Raw genomic sequence first — 19,081 nt, forward strand, 5'->3', positions numbered from 1 at the left:
AAGAAGCTGCTGCTTTGCCGGTGTGAGTGATGACAGATGACACGGCAGAGGGTGGAGTCATCACCAAAGAGATATAAAGGATTTTCCAGAGAGTCGGAGAGATCATTGATTGAAAACCAGAAAAATAACAGGGCCCAGAACGCTACCTTGAGGAACTCCAGCCTGGACAGGAAGAGGGGATGAGAGAACTCCATTTAGTGCCACACGTTAGCTGTGACAGGAGAGGAAGTCTACGAGCCATGAGTGGAGATGTTGATGTTTTGTCCTATGTTGACCTATTGGCCAATGTTGCCCTTAAAAATAATCGGTGGTTGAATTAATTGACCTGATATGCAAATGCTCTTCAAATTTAAAGTTAATCACATTAAAATGAGGATTTTAGAAATTCTGCCGATGTTGACCTTTCGGCCTATGGTGACCTCAAAAATAGTAGATTGTCGAATTCAGTGACCCGATTTGTTAATCCTTTTAAAATTCCAAGTCAATTGGATGAAAATTGACAATTTTAGAAGCAATTAAAATTTTTGGCCTATGTTTGGTTGACCTTATGGCCTACTTTGACCTTTTGACCTAAGTTAACCTCAAAAATAATAGGTGGTTGAATTGAGTAACCTGATATGCAAATCCTGTTCAAATTTTAAGTCAATCGGATAAAATTTGAGGATTTTAGAAAATTTGGCTCAAATTGGCCTATGCAGACCTTTTTGGTCGAACAAATGCTACGAAACTCCAATGTGGTATCGTCGCAGGGTTGTTGACATGAATCTCCGAAAATTTCAAACTGATCGGTTGAGCAGTTTGGGCTGGGGGCGAACGGACGGACAAACAAATACATAAACAAACAAACGGAGGCGATCAACATACCTGTCAAATGTATAGATATATTTTTGCCAAGTCACAAACGGACCTAAATTATTTATTTTCCAAATGCAATTATTAGCATCAACCCTTGATTATGATGTGGAGGGCAACGGGACTCCATGACACTCGCCCCGATGGCGAGGGAAACAAGAAGAAGAAGAACAAGAAGAAGAAGAAGAAGAAGAAGAAGGAGAAGAAGAAGAAGAAGAAGGAGAAGAAGAAGAAGAAGAAGAAGACGAAGGAGAAGAAGAAGAACAAAAAAAGAGAGGAAGAAAAGTCGAAGAGGAAGAACTTTCGGAGGATCAGCAAACGACGAAATCGGAGGGATTTCTAAAGGAAACATCTGCGTTTTGTTGTGATTTAACGATTTTTCGTTCGTTCAGTGCTTCATTTCCACCGGACATGTGGATCAAACAATTTAAATTAAAGATGTGAAACAACCAAAAAAAAAAAAAATGCAGTGCCCCGTGTGAGGATCGAACTCACGACCTTCAGATTATGAGACTGACGCGCTGCCTACTGCGCTAACGAGGCGCTATAACACTACGGTGTATATTACCATAATAGAATATACTCAAACCTCTATACGAGATCACATCGATACTCACAATGTTCGACAATGTACAACACTTGTGTATTATTTCTCAACACAGAACCCTGTGGACTTTCTCGGTGACCCCCCCCCCCCGCTCCTCCTCCGACTCGAGCGCACGTGTCCGAGGAGGTGTCGGCGTGGTCTTGAGGATCTACTTTAACTTGTTGTTATCGGTGGCGGATTTATCGTTTCTCGGCGACGTGTCCAAGCAGGCTCGCTCGCACGCACAGTTACCGAAGCACGCCCCCACGTGCTGGCCACGTACTGCCGGGCCGAGGCCGTCCGTGTACAATGAACACGGATGACGTGTGTGTTTATTCGTGCTGGAAGTCCGTCGGGTGGACGAGGACGGAACTCCCCGACACGGAATTCTCTCCTGGGTTCGAGCCAAGATCCCCGCCTCGCCCTGCGGGCCTCATCCCATGGGCCTGATCGCGGACAACGAAGAGCCAGTCGTCGCACTCTGAACGGTTACACGACGATTTGACCGTGTCCCGTGTTTATATGTCGCCCGAGCCCGGATTGGTCGGACTCGTGGTCACGTGGTGATGGGCTGAACGCGACGTCACCACCTCGACCTGGTGAGTGTGCTGCCTGTTTTGTGGTTCATCCGTCGCTTGGAAAATTTGCTTCGCTTCTGCTTCTGCTTCTTCTTCTTCTTCTTCTTCTTCTTCTTCTTCTTCTTCTGCTTCTTCTTCTTCTTTTTTAAAAATTTATTTATTTATTTTAAACATGGCGCCGTTGACTCGGGGCATGTTGTTGTTGTTTTCTTCTTTGGACCGAGGAAGGTCGGATTGTGAAGGGCTTGTCTGGGTGGAAACCGACTCTGATCGATCGACAAACCTCGCCGTTCGTGTTCGCGGGGTCAGTCTCATGTTTTCATCATTAATTGATTTGTTTTTCAAACGAACTTTTGGATCGTTTATCTTGAGCGGTGTATTGTTAACTGCAAAGAATTCTCTTCAAATTCGTCGAACGGCAAGAGCTGTATCGAGTGCAGTAATTCGACGTGGTGTGCTAGTTATCACGGACGTCACAAATTCACAAGAAACTTCAACGCAGGAGTCCATTTGGCCCACCAAAGCCTGCGCTATGATTGCCAACATATGGTTGTGTGTGTGTGTGTGAAGCATGCTTTTTTGTGTAGTTCTACCGAAGCATTCTGATGTGGAATATGATGCACTAAAATGATCGTTATGATCTCCTGAGTTGATTAGCCTAATTAACTGCAAAAGAACCCAGAAGAATTCCAATGTTTTAAATGCATGCCATGTTGAGGTGTATAGAGCAGCTCAATCGGTCCTGCCGCAGCATGGCATTCTATTTACAAAATATATTAACAAAGAGAATGATAACTTTGTAACAAACCACATTAATTAATCCTGGTGTGGTGGTGGTGGTGGTCTGGCAGCTTAGCTGCCAGGGTAGCTATCATTTATTGGAGCAGCGCGGCTGTGTCGCTGATGCAGTGCCCCTCTTCCAGTACACACACTGGAACTGGTACTCATTTCACCAACCTCGGAAGGATGACAGGCTGAGTCAACCCCCTAGTGTATTAATTCAGTGGCCGACGGGGCTTGAACTCGGGACCCAAGGATCCCAAGCCACCACCCCAACCACTGAGCCAACATCAGGCTCAATTAATCCTAATAATATTTACCCCAATAATAATAGTATCATTTAGCAATAATGACAAATGTATAATCCCCTCCCTGTCCCAAGCATGTGTGGGCTTGGTGAAAGGCAAGCTAATGCTCGAGCAGTGTAGCAGGCAGATATGCTTCAAGACAGTGAAGGCCAATGAAAAAAAATGGTCCAAGGACCAACTCGTCGTTCAAAAATTCCCGAGCATCAAGCAAGTAAGCAGCACGTACCATTTCAAAAGTCTTTTTACGATTAGATCGGATTAAGCCTGGTGTTGACTAACGGTTAACGTGGCTGGGTTAGGGTCTTCAATTTGAGTCCCGTCGTTAATTATCACCACGTGGGTTGACTCAGCCTGTCATCCTTCCGAGAAAATGGGGGTGTGCAGGTGGGGGGGGGGAGGCGCTACATCAGCGGCACAGCCGTGCTTCCAGCAATGGTTCAACCAGCAGCCACAGACTGCATGCAAAATAATACACTCATCCTGAGCTCAAACCGTTGATCTCCCGTACTCGGAGCGGACACTCCGACACCACCGAGTAGGTATAGTACCTTTCCAAATGTCGCTTTCAACCAAATTCCACATTTCCATCTTATCCCTGTCAATTCTGCAGGAGCAACTCTCCTGCAATGATTCTTCCATGTATAACCTTCACTACCTGAAAATCTCGATCACATTCTCCCACAATTGCCTCCTTTCTCACGTATCAAGTCTGCAGAGAAAGTCTCCACACTACAGTCGAGTTTTTCTGCGGAATTGACATCCAGGCTCATCACTCACCTTCAGTCAATATTTTGTTCCTCTTTTCTCCAATACTTCAAAACAGCTGTTCAACATCTCAGGACACCCACCGAACGGCCTGTGTGGTTGTTTCTGGCGGTTTGAAAACCGGTTTCGCGGTTTGAAAGTTTTTTTGCGGGGGGGGGGGGGTGGGGTTTGCACGTAGGGGCACGTGAGAGCGAAGTAACTGCCTGTGTGGTTGTTGTTTCTGGCCCGTGGTTTGAAAATTTATTATCTTGCCAAAACGAAGTTTTTGCAAGATATGTTAGTCAGCTTGTATGTTTTTTTTTTTGTTTGTCTGTAATCACGTATAAAAAATTCTGCACAGCACAGTTATCATTGGAAATTGATAACTTTCCTTGGGCTCCTTGTGCTCCTTGTGAGGAGGAGCTCCTTGTGAGCCAACGGCCATCCATATCAAGTGCCCAACTGTGTCTGCGGACGTCCTCCTACAGTTGGGTCACTTCTTATTAGGAGGTTGGTGGCAGGATTTGCACTCCGGCCACCGTAAAACCCTTCATTCCGCAAAACGCAAAAAAACCTGAAAACCCACTCCGTGGGAGTACCTCCTGTGCAGCTTCCCTTCGCAGGGCAGCTCACCGGATGACGGGATGGGGCAAAGCCTTCGGGACCCCCAATCTTTGATAGGAGGGAAACCACGGGGTAACATCCCTGAGTCAGATTGCGGGAGAGTGTGTCGGAGTGGTGCTGAGGTGTCGTCCACCAGACGGCGGTCTCCTTGGGTTAACCTGAGGCGGTCCCTTCGGGTGGGTGCCTGGAATGTCCTATCCCTAAGAGAGGATGATCACCTGTCTCTGTTATCATCTGAGCTCAAGCGTTTGGACATCGGGATTGCAGCTCTCTCTGAGGTTCGGAGACCGGATTGCGGAGAGATAATGGTGGGTGGTTACACCTACTATTGGTCTGGTCGCTCTGATGGTTACCATACCCAAGGAGTTGCTGGAGCTGTGTCCAATAAGCTGACCCCAATGATAATTGAGGTAACACCGGTCAACGAGCGTATTATGAGATTAAGGATTCGTCACTCCTTAGGTGTCATTTCCCTGGTCTCTGTTTATGCTCCGACTGAGGCGAGTGATCTCACCGTGAAGGACGCATTCTACGCCACGCTCGAGTCTGTGGTTGATCAGTGCCCCAGACGAGATACACTTCTAGTCTTGGGGGATTTCAATGCATCGACTGGAACTGATAGGGATGGTTATGAGGTGTGTGTTGGTCCCCATGGGTCAGGAACTATGAACCAGAATAGCACTAAGTTCCTTGACTTTGCAAGAAGTCATGGACTTAGGGTGGCTGGTTCATGGTTTCAGCGCCCACAAGCTCTTCGCTGGACTTGGTATTCCAACGCTGGCGGTGTGGCAAAGGAGATTGACCACGTCCTCATTGACGGTCGCTGGAGGATGATCCAGAACTGCAGGGTCTACCAGAGTGCTCAGTTCCTCAATACTGACCACAGGCTTGTTGTAGCAACTCTAAAGCTGCACCGTAAATCCTGGAGAATGGTACCATCCCAGCCGAGGCTGGATGTTGCCAAGCTCAGGGATGAGAGAGTAGCTGAGGAGTTTGCGAACAGGCTGAGTGGACACTTGGGGGGTCTGGGTGCTTTGGGGGGTCCTGAAGAGTTGTGGAGCGCCTTCAAGACCACCGTCCTTGATGTTGCCGGTGGATGTCTTGGAACTCACCGCAGGGCAAAGAAGAATTTTGTCTCTCAAGGGACACTGGATACCATTGACCAGAGTTGCAAGGCCAGGCTGAATGGCAGAGCTGAGCTGTTCAGGGAGCTGAGGCGTAAAACTGTACGTGCACTGAGGGTGGACAAGGAGGCCTATGTGCGAGTAATCTGTGAGGGGGTAGAGCATCACCTCTGGACAGGTGATTCTCGTCCCGCTTACAGGGGAATTCGCGCATTACGTTCATCCAAGCCCATCCCTCGGAGCACTGCAGTTCGAGCAGAGAGTGGTAGGCTCTTGACAGAGGAGTCTGAAGTGAAGGCCCGCTGGGCCGGTTACTTTGAGCGGTTGTACCAGGCTGATCCCCCAGCTGTCGAGTTGGACGTCAAGGGTGTTACAATCCCTGTTGCTGACCCTCGAATCAACTGTGGTCCACCTTCGCTTGTGGAAACACGGGCTGCGGTGAACCAGTTGAAACGGGGCAAAGCTCCAGGGATCTGTGGCATCCATGCCGAACTTCTCAAGGCTGGTGGAAATGCTGCACTCGTGTCGTTGCATGCAGTTTTGTGCTCTGCCTGGAACACAGGCATCATCCCAACTGACTGGAAGAGGGGCCTTGTTATCCCTCTCTGGAAAGGGAAGGGTGATCGCCAAGACTGCAACAACTACCGAGGGGTGACGCTGCTCTCAGTGCCGGGCAAGGTCTTTGCTCGGATAATTCGTGATAGGGTTCGCCACCATCTGCTTGAGCACCAGCGTCCAGAGCAGTCAGGCTTTACACCAAAGAGGTCAACGATTGACCGTATCCTTGCTCTTCGTGTCCTCACCGAACGCAGACGAGAGTTTCGGCAGGGGCTGCTTGCAGCCTATGTTGATCTCTGTAAAGCGTTCGATTCAGTGAATCGGGATGTCCTCTGGAGGATTCTTGGTCTTCGTGGGGTGCCACCAAAACTGATCGATCTGATGTCTGAACTCTACTCTGGTACTGAGAGTGCTGTGAAGTGTGGTGGTACCATCTCTGACTTATTTCCAGTTGTTATTGGAGTTCGTCAGGGATGTGTACTTGCCCCCACACTTTTCAGCACTTGTATGGACTGGATTCTAGGGAGGATGTCGGAGAGATCAAGTTGCGGTGCATCGTTTGGGAATGTCAAGATCTCGGACCTTGATTTCGCAGATGATGCAGTCATCTTTGCGGAGACTTTAGATATCCTTTTGGGGGCCCTCGAGGTGCTGAATGAGGAGTCGGAGCCGCTGGGATTACGGGTTTCTTGGGTCAAAACTAAGATCCAGGCTTTCGGTGACATCTTGGATGCTGCTGTCCTGTCTGTGTCTGTTTGTGGTGAGGATGTTGAGGTTGTGGAGAGATTCACTTACCTTGGCAGTGATATTAATGTCTCTGCTGGCTGTGAGTCAGAAGTCAATAGATAAGACGTCTGGGTCGGGCCTGGGGAGTCATGGATTCACTGGATCATGGGGTGTGACGCTGCCGGTACCTGTGCGGGAGGACGAAAGTCCGAGTCTTCAGGTTCTTGGTACTTCCAGTCTTGCTCTATGGATGCGAGACTTGGACTCTGACCAAGGATCTGAGACGGAGACTTAATTCCTTTAGTACCAGGTCTCTTCGGAGAATCCTTGGCTATCGCTGGTCGGATTTTGTGTCCAACGAGCGGTTGCTGAGAGAGACTCGGATGAGATTTGTTACCTGCATAGTCCGTGAGCGTCAGTTGCGGCTGTATGGACATGTGGCTCGTTTTCCTGACGCTGATCCTGCTCACCAGATTCTCTCAACGAGGGAGTCTCATGAGTGGAGGAGGCCAGTGGGTCGACCACGTGCCTCATGGTTGCAGCAGGTTGACCATCATCTCAAGGAGATGGGGATGGGCCTGGCATCTGCCTGGGGGATGGCCAGATGGAGGCCCCTGGAGTACCGGCGGAAAGTGAACGCAGTGACGCGCTGTTCTGGCACATGCTCCCATACCTGACCTTGTATATTTTTTTTTGTTTGTTTTTTTTGTTTGTTTGTCTGTAATCACGTATAAAAAATTCTGCAGAGCACAGTTATCATTGGAAATTTTTGTAACTTCGCATATCAGAGGCCTATAGAGGTCCCTTTCAGCGCATAAAATTTTGAAGGTCAAAGGTCAAGGTCACTTTGTCGCAAATCAGGGGAGTCGACGAAACCCTTATTTTTTGAGTAATTTTGATCGGATCGTCTTCAAACTTGATGGTAATATAGTTCATGGTCTGGCGCTCAGCTGGTTAATTTTTGGTGGCGATTGGCCTTGACCTTCATGGTTAGCACCTGAGGTCAAACATATTTGACCCCAAGGTCAAATTTTCAAGTTTTAGGAACCATATCGTGTAGTACCTCAAATTGAACACCTCAATGAGTGCTTTCTAGATATGTCAAGCTTGAGACATTATGACGTCATTTGGTGACGTTATGAGGCAAACGCATATTTTTCATAGTTACTCTGTAGAACGATTCTCATCGGAATCTCTCGTAGGCAGATATTCCTCAAGGAGTTGCTCCTGGTGGATAGCGGCTCTGTTCACCTCAGTGTGACCTTAAAGAAGTCACATGTGGTCACCTTTTGGCAAGATACGGGTCACCCTGTGGGTGACATTGGTTTATTTTAATTTTTGCACGTATGGCACGAGAGAGCGAAGGAACGGCCTGTGTGGTTGTTATTTCTGGCTCGCAGTTTGAGTTTTTTTTTTTTTTTTTTTTTTTTTGCACGTACGGGCACGCGAGAGCGAAGGAACGGCCTGTGTGATTGTTTCTGGCTCGCGGTTTGAAAGTTTATTGTAATTTTTTGGGGTTTGCACGTACGGCCACGCACGTACGGGCACGCGAGAGTGAAGGAACGGCCTGTGTGGTTATTGTTTCTGGCTCGCGGTTTGAAAGTTTTTTTTTTTTTGTTGTTTTTTTTTTGCACGTACGGCCGCGCACGTACTAGTACTTCAAAACAGCTGTTCAACATCTCAGGACACCCACCATCCATTCTCGTTTTCTTTTCTCCATTCATTCTCTGCCTTAGAATACTCGTGTTTGGCTTGGTTTGAGTGGAAACGATAACAATTGGAGCATTGCCCATCTTCGCCATCTTATTGCCCATCTTCCCCGATTGATGTTCTAAATTGTGTGCCACTGTGTGGACTCTGTCATATTTACATCTCGTCATCGTTATAATTTTACAGTCTGAAGTCAGTTTTGGGGTGTAAAAGATGCTGCGCTGTTCATCATGAAGCTGTTCCAATCGATCAGACAGTGGGAAGAAGATGCATTGCTTCCCTCCTCATCCAAAAAGGAGGAAAATATGTTGAAGTAAAAGTTTGTCACGTGGAATGGAGAGCCAACGACGACACATTACCTCCACCACCGAAGGTGAAGGAGGTTATGCTTTCACCCATTTCTGTCTGTTTGTTTGTGTGCAGGATATCTCAAAAAGTTGTGGATGGGTTCGGTGTGTGATGAGGTCAAACTGATTCGATTTTGGTGACGATCCGGATCTGGATCCAACTTCTATAATTTTTTTTCAGTGATTCTTCACCATTGACAGATCAGGCCACAAATGATATCTCAAAGTTGTGGACGGATTTGGATGAAACTTGGTGGACAAGTTGGGTGTGTGACAAGGAAGAAATGATTCCGTTTTGGTGAAGATCTGGATCTGATTAAAAAAAAAAAATTTGAAATGATTCTTCTCCATTGAGAGATAGGGCTAAACCGATATACATATAGCACGATATCTCAAAAAGTTGTGGACGGATTTGTATGAAACTTGGTGGACAAGTTTATCGTGTGATGGGGTTGAATTGAATCGATTTTGTGAAGATCCGGATCTGGATACGAGATTTATTAAATTTTATAAGTGATTCTTCACCATTGAGAGATTGGGCCAAAAACGATGTCATACTGTATCGCATGATATTTAAAAAATGTATTGGGCCCGATATGTTCTCGTGAAGAAAGCATTACATGGTGGAGGTATGCGCTCATCCGAGTGCCCTTCTAGTTTTGTGCATATTTAAAAAAAAAAAAAAAATTTTTTTGCATGCATTCATGACGTAATCTTCAACTATAAAAGTGTTTAGTTTGATCTCTTCAGTTATGAAAAGGTAAGTTCATTTTGAAAAATTGTTGATACATAATTCGTAATTGCTCTAAATGTGGCGTTATTGGTAGGGGGTAAATACTTTTTCAGGCCACGATATCATTCGATACGTGGTGGTGGTCGTCGTCACCAAAATTGTTAAACTGGACTGAAGATGAAGGATCAAAAATGATGGCTTGCAGAACCCCAGCTTGAAAAGAAAGATCATGGGAAAGGACACTATCAAGGGCCAACCACTGTTTGTGCTCATAGAGAAATATCAGACCACCCACTTGATACCACATTAAGACAACTTTCATATCAAGGCTGGATTTCAGACAGCATCAAAGGTAGCTCGGAAGTTAAGCTGATTGTTAGAGATTAGCGAGTATCCGCTCTAATAATGGATTCCGTTACTTTGCTTATGATGGGGGTGAGGACTAATAGAAGTAGACATAAACAGAGACATGAGAAAGACGTTTATTTCCATGAAACAGTCAAAACTGGAAGGGCGCTCGGTAGAGCGCATACCTCCGCTACATAATCGCTGATCCAGGAGAACATATCGGGCCCAATACATTTTTGAGATATCATGTTGTTGTATATCGTTTTTGGCCCTATCTCTCAATGATGAAGAATCACTTTAGAAATTAAATGATTCTCGTATCCAGATCCAGATCCGGATCTTCACCCAAATCGAATCGATTCGTCCTTGCCACACACACCCAACCTGTCCACACAATTTAATCCGGATCCGTCCACAACTTTTTGGGATATCCTGTACACAGATAGACAGACAGCAAGGGTTGAAGGCATAACCTCCTTCACCTTTGGTGGCGGAGGTAAAAAGAATCACAAAGCTTTTCGTTGAGCACGCCTCAGGTGAAGTTCACATGAAGTGAATGAGACGATGAAGATGAATCTATATGGGCCACCTATCAACTTTGTCCATCAGGAGGAACGCTCGTGGTATGAGAATACAGCTGGTACGTGCTTGTGTTGTGCATCTGCTATTGAATGGCATTTGAATGAGAATGCAAACTGTGTGGATACTTTCATGATATTGAGTGGAGGACAAAGTATAACACATCTCCGAATACTGGAAGCGACATTTGTCTATTCCATGGATTTTGTGTTATGTCGGCAAAAAGGTTTTCCATACACTTTGCTTATTTGTGCAAAGAAGAAGAGTAACACAAACTCATCTCCCAGTCACAGATGTTGACGAAACAATTGGCCCGATAGCCCCGCCCCAGACGTTGCAACCTCCAATTGGAGCGTTGGACACTGAACAGGCTCCTCCCACCTAGATCATTGGGAAGGCTATCAGCAGAGAGCCTCCAATCGCAATTGGTCTTGTTGATCGTTGGCCTAGATAAGTTCTTCTTCATTGTCTCATTCACTTTGTGCAAATTTCACCTGAGGAGTGCATTACCACAAGATTTATCGTTTCGTTTGAGTCTTCTCACTTTTTTAGGTCATCTCTAATGAGATGACCAAATAAAACCGGTCTCGATGTCCGTCCGTCCGTGCGTACGTACGTACGTCCCCATTTTTTTCTTCCGATTTGGTTGATGTTTGGTATGTGGGTAGATGTCGATGAGGGATGCACGACGGTATGACCTTTGACCCGATTGAAGGTCAACGTCAGCGTCAAGGTCACTCCAAAGTTGCGAAATCGTCCATTCGTGATCCGATCTTCGGATTCTGATAATATGGAACAATATCTAAATTTGGTCGGGCCGGTTTTTTGAAATTCCTCCTGGTTATCGAGTCACGTGTCTTCAAAGTTGGAAAAATCGTCTGCGATACGGTCAAAAAAATTTCGCCCGATCTTGATGAAATTTGGTATGTAGGTAGGGGTCGATGAGTGATGCAGGACGGTATGACTTTAGACACGATTGAAGGTCAATGTCAAGGTCACTCCAAAGTTGAAAAAGCTAATTGCAACATTATCTCCGCCATTTATTATCCGATCTCGGCGGAATTTCCAACGGATTATGATAGTAGGGTACAATATCTGTATCTGGTCGGGTCGTATTTTTAAAATTTGTAATTTGATTTCTGAGGTTTTCTATCCTTTTTTACTCCCGGGCTTTCGTCTGTACGTTGAACCAAAAGACAAGACGACATCGAAGCCATTCTAAGCCGATCAGAGATCCACATCTACAGAGCTTCAGAGATGACCGTCACCCCCCCAACCGGGGGTAATTTTTTTAATAACTATTTATTTTTTTGATTCTGCTTTATGGAAATGCCCTTCAAATGTCTCTGTTTATGCAATTATTGAAGTTTTGTAGTACTAACCATCTTTTTACTCACAAATGTGTTATTTGGGGATATCTTTTGGAACCTTTCCATGAGGGCTTGTGAAAGAGAGAGGAAAAAAGGAATAATGGGACGAAAGAACAGTTACTTTGGATTAGAACATTTGTGCTGTCAGGACCAGTTCCTGAAGAGTGTCGAGCCGAGTAAGAATCTTCTCCGCTATTCCAGGGGGTAAGTTCACATGCCGCAGGGAACACTGTGTAAAGGCAGGAAGGGCCGGATTTGGGACTTTTGCCTTTTGAGTGAAGATAAAGTTCAAGAGCGAATATGCTTCGTCTTGAGCAGTGTCCAGCATGACTCCGTCCTTTTAGGAGGGAAGGAATGGAAGGAGGATGTGTGTAAGGCTTTGGAGGATGGTCGTGAGAAAATCAAACATTTGTGGAAAATTCAGCCACCTTAAAGTGACAATTTTCCATGATTAATGCCTCAATCTGGGCAACAGTTTTGTGGGTCAGTCATATCTGCCGACCGTCCTGGCCTCTGTTCAAGGAACTTTTGTTGGTGCTTAAAAGTCGGCTGCTAATTTGGCTACAATAGAATAGGAGAGTGCACCTTTACCATACATGGCAACCCCACATATATTTTTCTTTGAGGCTGGCAACTTTGAATATAATTTGATGACCCCTTGGTGCCCAAATTTTAGTAAGATTCATAATTGAAATAACAAACTTTTGGATTATTGTCTGAAACAACAAGCTATGGTGAGATTGATTAAACGAATGACATGTAATAAGCATACATGTAAATTTATGAGTAAAGTAATACTGCTCTCGAGTGCCAAAATTTTTTTATTAGCTCTTTCCTCGAACTTCAACGACACCCATCGTAATTTTGAACTATCCTGGTAGCCAAGGTTCTATATTGTATGGGTCAAGTGACAAACTGCTCACTTGTACTAAGAGATCAACTATTAACGTAGACTGTCATCTGGTCCAATGCCTACTGTATACTCTACATGGTTAAATACTATAAAATCATTTTTACACAGCCTTAGTCCCTTAAACACTTGATTCTTGATATGTCACCTTTTACCATATTTCTTTTTATTTTATTTTATTAAAAGCAGATTATGGGCACCACTGCCTTTTATAGGCACAGTTTTGGAGCCGATGCCAAATTCGCCCTGAGATATACAAGCATGGAGAACATGTAAACCAAATTTGGAAGAGTGTTCGGATTGCCCCCCTTTCCGTTCGTCATTAATCAACAGTTGGAGGTGTCATCGGCAATTGGATAGCAGCACAATGCTCCAGAGACCCGCTCGGTTTCCAGAAGCATAGAATCCAAATTGAAAATAGTTCCGTCTTCAGCCATATTTGAATTTACAACCTTTGCGATACCGGTGGACTTTGTTTTTCCCACAACTAATTGCTCTGGCTTCACCATACTAAGATTATATATATATGTATATATATAATGTCACAAAGTGTAGGAATAAATTAAAAACTTTGATGCAGTTATCTTAAGTCATGCTTTTATTTCCATCTACTAATCTCCATGCCGGAGTGGCCACAGTTGGGTTTGAACCAACAACTTCGTGGTAGTTGTTCTGGCAGCTTGCCACTCCTGAACTAGGCAAGCTCCACAAAGGCCAAATGTGTGCCTACATTGGTATCACATGTCTGAATCGAGATTGTTGTTTGAAATTTTCATCAAGGCATGCGTTTGGACACTTTTAACATGTCTCCCGCTCCTTGTAAACCAAACCACGCTGAAGCTAAGGCGGTGAAGCCGGCTCGAATAAGCTTCTGTGAATGCCATTGGCTCTCCAGAACGGGTTACTTTGGCTACCGAGGATTTTTTTTTTTCCTTTTCGAGATTGTGCGAGCACCGCGGGTTCGCAGGGTTTGAGCTTTTTGTCTGCACTTGCTGCGAACAATACAATCCACTGGAGGCTATGCATAGGCTTGGATTCTCAGTCATATATGCTGGACTGGCATTCATGCTTGTGTGCAAAGAAGGGAAAAATGGCTTTGGCTGAATTATTCATTTTCTCTAAAATATAATTCGCTGCACCTTCCTGTATTCATCCCTACTCGCTGGACAGAATTAATTTTCTAGCCTGCACATTGACGTCAGCCTAATGCACTCTGCCGCCGCCTTGCGGGGTGGTTCCTGGCCCGGACTCCAGCTGTCTGCTCTTGATAGCCTCCTCGTCTCGCACGACCACACCGGAGAAATCTTCAAGGCCGCTCCCATCTCGAATCTGCTCTGAGGCGGTAAGTCTTGCACCGGCAATGGACGTTCATGGCACAAGAGATGGAGCTTTAAAAAAAAAAAATTTAAATCCCACTTTTTTTTTTTAATTAAAAAAATATTTTTGGTTTGAAAGCTTGACAGGAGGATTGTTGATTCAGTTTCATTTCCATATTGTTGAACAGGTTGGACTCTTTCACTAAATAACATTTGCACATCGTTGGGGGTGCTCGGGCTGTTCATATCTATTTCAATGATTCCTATTTTGCTTTTGCGTTTGCTTTGATATACTTTCTCGATTACACATTTTTTTTTGTACAAAATCCCACATGTTGAATATTTTGTTGTTAAACGACATGATTAGGAATAATACGGTTTGAACGTCATTTGTACTTGTTTTTTTTTAATGCATTTGTAATGATGGACCTTGAGAGTGGGGAGGACACATGACCATGTCCTGTGTTTTCATTGACTTCTTGTCTCCAACAGCAGTTCTGGTATTGTGTAGGAAGAATATTTTATTATGCTGCCTTTCTTGTGTGACTGCACTCGGCTATGGATTTGAAAGATGTGACTCGGCCGTTGGTTGTCTCATTACTAACCAGTTTTTGAAATGTCATGTGCTGGCACTGCTTTGGTATGTTGGATAGTTACATGTACACCTGATACAGTATTATATGGGACGTGGCACAGGGACCTGTGGATCACTTGACCTTTGTTTTGATTATGCCTTGCAATTAATTATTTTTGAAGGTAAATTTATTTTTGGCACAGTGTAGTTAGGTTGTTCTCTCATTGAGGGTACTGAGTTTGAGCAACATATTTTAGAGGTTTCAGTGATCTGCATAATATTTCCATATTTCTCCTATTTTGACAAAAATAAATTGAGAAGGAAATGGAAACTGTAACTAAAAGGAAGTCAGTCATATACCCAGTGATGTAACATTTTTGAGTCCCCCGGACTCTGTATAGAATTGATTGATGAATTTTGTGTGGACAGTGGCGTGAAAACGGGAAAGCAGGGGGGGGGGGGAAACACCTCAATGGATAGGTTATGAGCTGTAGTTGTGCACCTTGACACATGTTTTTTGACAGACATGAAGATGCGAGGAAAAAACGGTATTTTTAATCGCGCTAATATTTTATATTGCGAGACGCCAACCATGATGACGCTGCTAAACATCTACTCGCCTAGTGGCAGCACCTACCGCTGTGTATCTATTCATGGCGCCACCTGGTCGTCCTAGGGGACTCTTATGTTCAAAAGAACATACCCTTATATTTCATTTGATACTTTCTTTTCTTTTCTTGAGAAGTCAAAGTTCAGGGACGAGCTTAAGCTCGTCTCCCACTCAGGGGTGGCCGGTTAATGGACTCGGAGGGGTGGCCGGTGCGAAGAGGTGGACAAAAACACACAGAGTATGTGAAGAGTGCAAATGAGGAAATGGAAAGTCGGTCATGGAGTGTGGAATAAACCCATAAGTGGGTATGGGAGACACCGTGAGGTGACCATGGGTTCCATTATGCAAGGATGAGAGGGATGAGAGTGCAAGGCAGCAGACACAGTTCGTTACATTGATGAGAGAAACCTGAGATTAACAAGTGAAATCCTTCAATAGAGTGCATGTGGTGAAGCAAATGAGTACACTAATGTTAAAATATGCAATTTATGCTTTTTCAGTTGAAAAACAATTAAAAAGTGTACTTAATATTTGAAATGTAAAAATCTTGTCATTATTGTGATAAGCACCTTTATATATAACAGAAGGAATGAAATCGTTCGATACAGCGTGGCAGGGGGCCGCAAAAGAATGATGGCATAAGAAGAACTTGGCTTTCAGCATTCGGCGCGAAATGCGATGGTGGGTGGAAATGACGTCTTTCGTTCGTTCGTGCATGAGAGGGGAGCGTTTCTCGGTTTTTTTCCGTCAAGCAATAAATTCAATGGTTTTCACATATATTGAACATTAGTTTCACAAATTTCCATTGAAATACTTGGGTATTTCCATCAATTGTCGCCATTTCCGTCGAGGTTATGCACTGCATCTACCGGACGGCCGTCATTGGCTGTCTTGAGGCACGTGGGGGGGGGGGCATCGGAGACGTGGTAGACACCGGGGACATTTCAAACTCGGTACAATTGTATACAGCGCACGTGCTGTAATAAATGGAAGAGTATGCGAAGGGGATGAAGATTGGGCTTGAGAGGATAACTAGAGATGTTCACTTCTGGAAAACCGTGTGTGCCCTGGTTGGCTGTGGGTGAGCACAAGGGTGAGAGGACAGCTGGATCGAAAAAGAGAAGCAGTGCAAAACTGAAAGGCCAGCAACGTGCCTGCATTGAATGAGAAGTCGATTAGACCTCCAGATATGGATGCTGCTGCAATCCACTTGCCATATTTGTGGGGTATCATAATCATCTTCATCAATCGTCTTCATGAGTCATCACGTGGCTACTGGCTCGCTTAATATCCTCGGGTGTTGGGTTCAGGCCACTATTTACCCGTTGAATTAATACCACGTGAGTCGACTCGGTCTGTCATCCTTCTGAGGCAGCAAAATGAGTATCAGCTAGCTGGTAATCGTGGCATTGCATCAGCTGCACAGCCGTACCCTCAGAAAATGATGCAGCCACAGGCTGTATACAAATAAATAAATAAATCGTCATCGATGGAATGGTATGGTGATTTTATTTTGTTTTTATTTTTTCCATGGAAGCAGATTGGTCATTGATGTAGACCAAATGTAAGATTGCGTCCTATGCACTGCCTCAAGGGATAGAGCACAGGAGAGATACCTTCTTGATTGATTTTTTTGTTTTTTTAATCCAAGGGCCATATACATATTGTTGTGGGCCGGGTAGCGGCGACGAGCACGACAGCTAGATGGAGAAGTAGAGTCGGCTCCACCGAACACCTGGAATCTAGATCGTACTTTTCCGATAACTCCGAAGGTCCCTTACACTCTTACAGGACTGTGAATCGTCAATGATTCAACCGCGTGGGACGGTTATTTGCCAAACTTCAAAATACCGAGAGGCCCACATGACGAGCTACCGAGGAATTCACACCCTCGCCAGAGCTCGAACGGGACGAGCCATAACTGTACTCGACCCGTGCATAACCCGAGCGGATGGTTACCGAGGTTCCATCGGTCCAAATGCACAACTACGGCAGCAACGGCCTTTTTAATTCCCCTACCACGCACCATGCGAAACCAATGCAGGAAAGGACAGAAACGAGCTGAAACATTCAACAATAGGAATATTTATTTGCGATAGTGTGGGAGGGGAACACACAAGAGCAGAGTTGAACCGACTAAGCAATGCAATCATGCACAGCAAAAAGCACTTAACAATTCCTACTTATAGATGGGCCTACACACAGATGCACACCCAAAAGAAACAGACCCCAATAGTCTTTATTCAAGGTTCCCAGCTCGAGGGAAGATGAGCTGGGAACCAGGGCTATCTCAGACCTTCCCGCCTCGTGTGGTCTTCGCCGTCCTGGGTCGGCGGGACTTGAACCCGCAACTTGATGCCGCTGCAAGCGCCGGGTACGGAGGGCTGTGTCGGGCTCCTGCATGCTCCTCCGGCATGCGACGAGACCTTTTCAAGGCGAACAGGCGACCTTGCGACGAGACCTTGTCAAGGCGAACAGGCGACCTTGCGACGAGACCTTTTTTGTTCCAGCCAGAACGCCCCGAACAATTATCCACTGCCCAACGCTCCGGCCACGAGCACACCATCTCTTCACTCGCTGGTCCAGACAACCACACTTTCTTCTCAGGTGGGAGGGGCTTCTTTCCCTCACCACTCACCTCCTCATTGGACGGTTGCATCGCGCGATTCGCTCGTCGCCCCAATGAATGGCCGAAAGGGGCGCTAAGTCCGCTGATTGGACGGTGGGGAGGGGGGGCGTGACGGCCGTCGCAGCGGACCACCCCTCAAACAAGGAGAGTAATATGGTCCTGCGTGGGCTACACTTATTGGCCGACCGTCGGCAACCTCGCTCGCATCCCCCGGATTGGGCGAGAGAGGCGTCAGGTCCTCATGAACTCCGCCCACGTACGTGCTGACACGCACATGTGCAATGGTGCTGGTGGAGGATGGTGGAAGAAAGCGAAGGCAGCTGTCATCGTTAGAAAGTTGTTGTTGTAGTTGTAGTAAGTGTAAAAATCCTATATATAAAATAACTTTGCAGCGCATGCACACTTCATTCCCATTAGACTAGGGGATGGATTCTAACTAGAAACACATACTTATCAAAATAACTAAGCTACGGGGCCGGCTGTCTGTCTGTGTGCACAAGGCTTCCAAATTCGTAACAATACTACGTATGGAAAATAGTTAAAGACTGAGATGGCCATAAAAAAGGCTTTCGTTTTTCAGTTTTGTGATCCCCCTCAGGGAACCACCTGGAATTTTTACACACACATAGTTCTTATATTGCTAAGAAAGAAAACCAAACTCGTGAAGCACAAATGTTGCAAAATAATGATGAACTAATTCAAAAATGTTTTTCAAATGGTGCCCTTGGTTTTCCAATATCAGAAAGCTGTGTACTAAACAATGGTGATTGTTCCTATCAAGGGTTTACAAGGAATGAAGGTGCATGAGGAGACCATTCGGCCCATAATGCCTGCTCCACACCAACACCAGATTTAATCAATCCGTTGGTACCCCTTCCCTTTGTGTGCAGCCTTTTGGCTGCTGCACTGGTACTCATTTTGCCGACCTCAGAAGGATGACAGGCTGAGTCAACCCCCTGATGCTAATTCAGCAGCCAACGGGACTTGAACTCAGGACCCTAGGATCCCAAGCCACCACCCTAACTGCTAAGCCAACACCAGGTTAAAATATATATATATATATATATATATATAT

At 45.4% G+C, this 19,081-nt stretch overlaps 1 protein-coding gene and 1 non-coding gene across 9 annotated transcripts in view; one reads left to right on the plus strand and one right to left on the minus strand.

The window, feature by feature from the left end:
• Positions 1-1,322: 1,322 nt before the first annotated feature.
• Positions 1,323-1,395, minus strand: TRNAM-CAU (transfer RNA methionine (anticodon CAU)). Its single transcript has one exon. It is a non-coding gene; the product is annotated as a tRNA-Met (tRNA).
• A 163-nt stretch (positions 1,396-1,558) lies between these two features.
• LOC147028810 (zinc fingers and homeoboxes protein 1-like) overlaps positions 1,559-19,081 on the plus strand; it is a 122,817-nt gene continuing 105,294 nt past the window's right edge. For 2 of the 8 annotated variants that reach the window (XM_085879546.1, XM_085879547.1), the window contains exon 1: positions 2,100-2,320. The gene's annotated coding sequence lies outside the window, so the exon portion shown is untranslated. Of the gene's footprint in view, positions 2,038-2,099; positions 2,321-14,047; positions 14,220-19,081 lie in introns of those variants that run through there. The other 6 variants (XM_085879541.1, XM_085879540.1, XM_085879542.1 and 3 more) reach the window with 6 other exon arrangements.

The sequence above is a fragment of the Eptatretus burgeri genome, chromosome 4, assembly GCF_056783735.1.
Source record: "Eptatretus burgeri isolate ZD-2024b chromosome 4, Ebu_testis_v1, whole genome shotgun sequence".
NCBI lineage: Eukaryota > Metazoa > Chordata > Myxini > Myxiniformes > Myxinidae > Eptatretus > Eptatretus burgeri.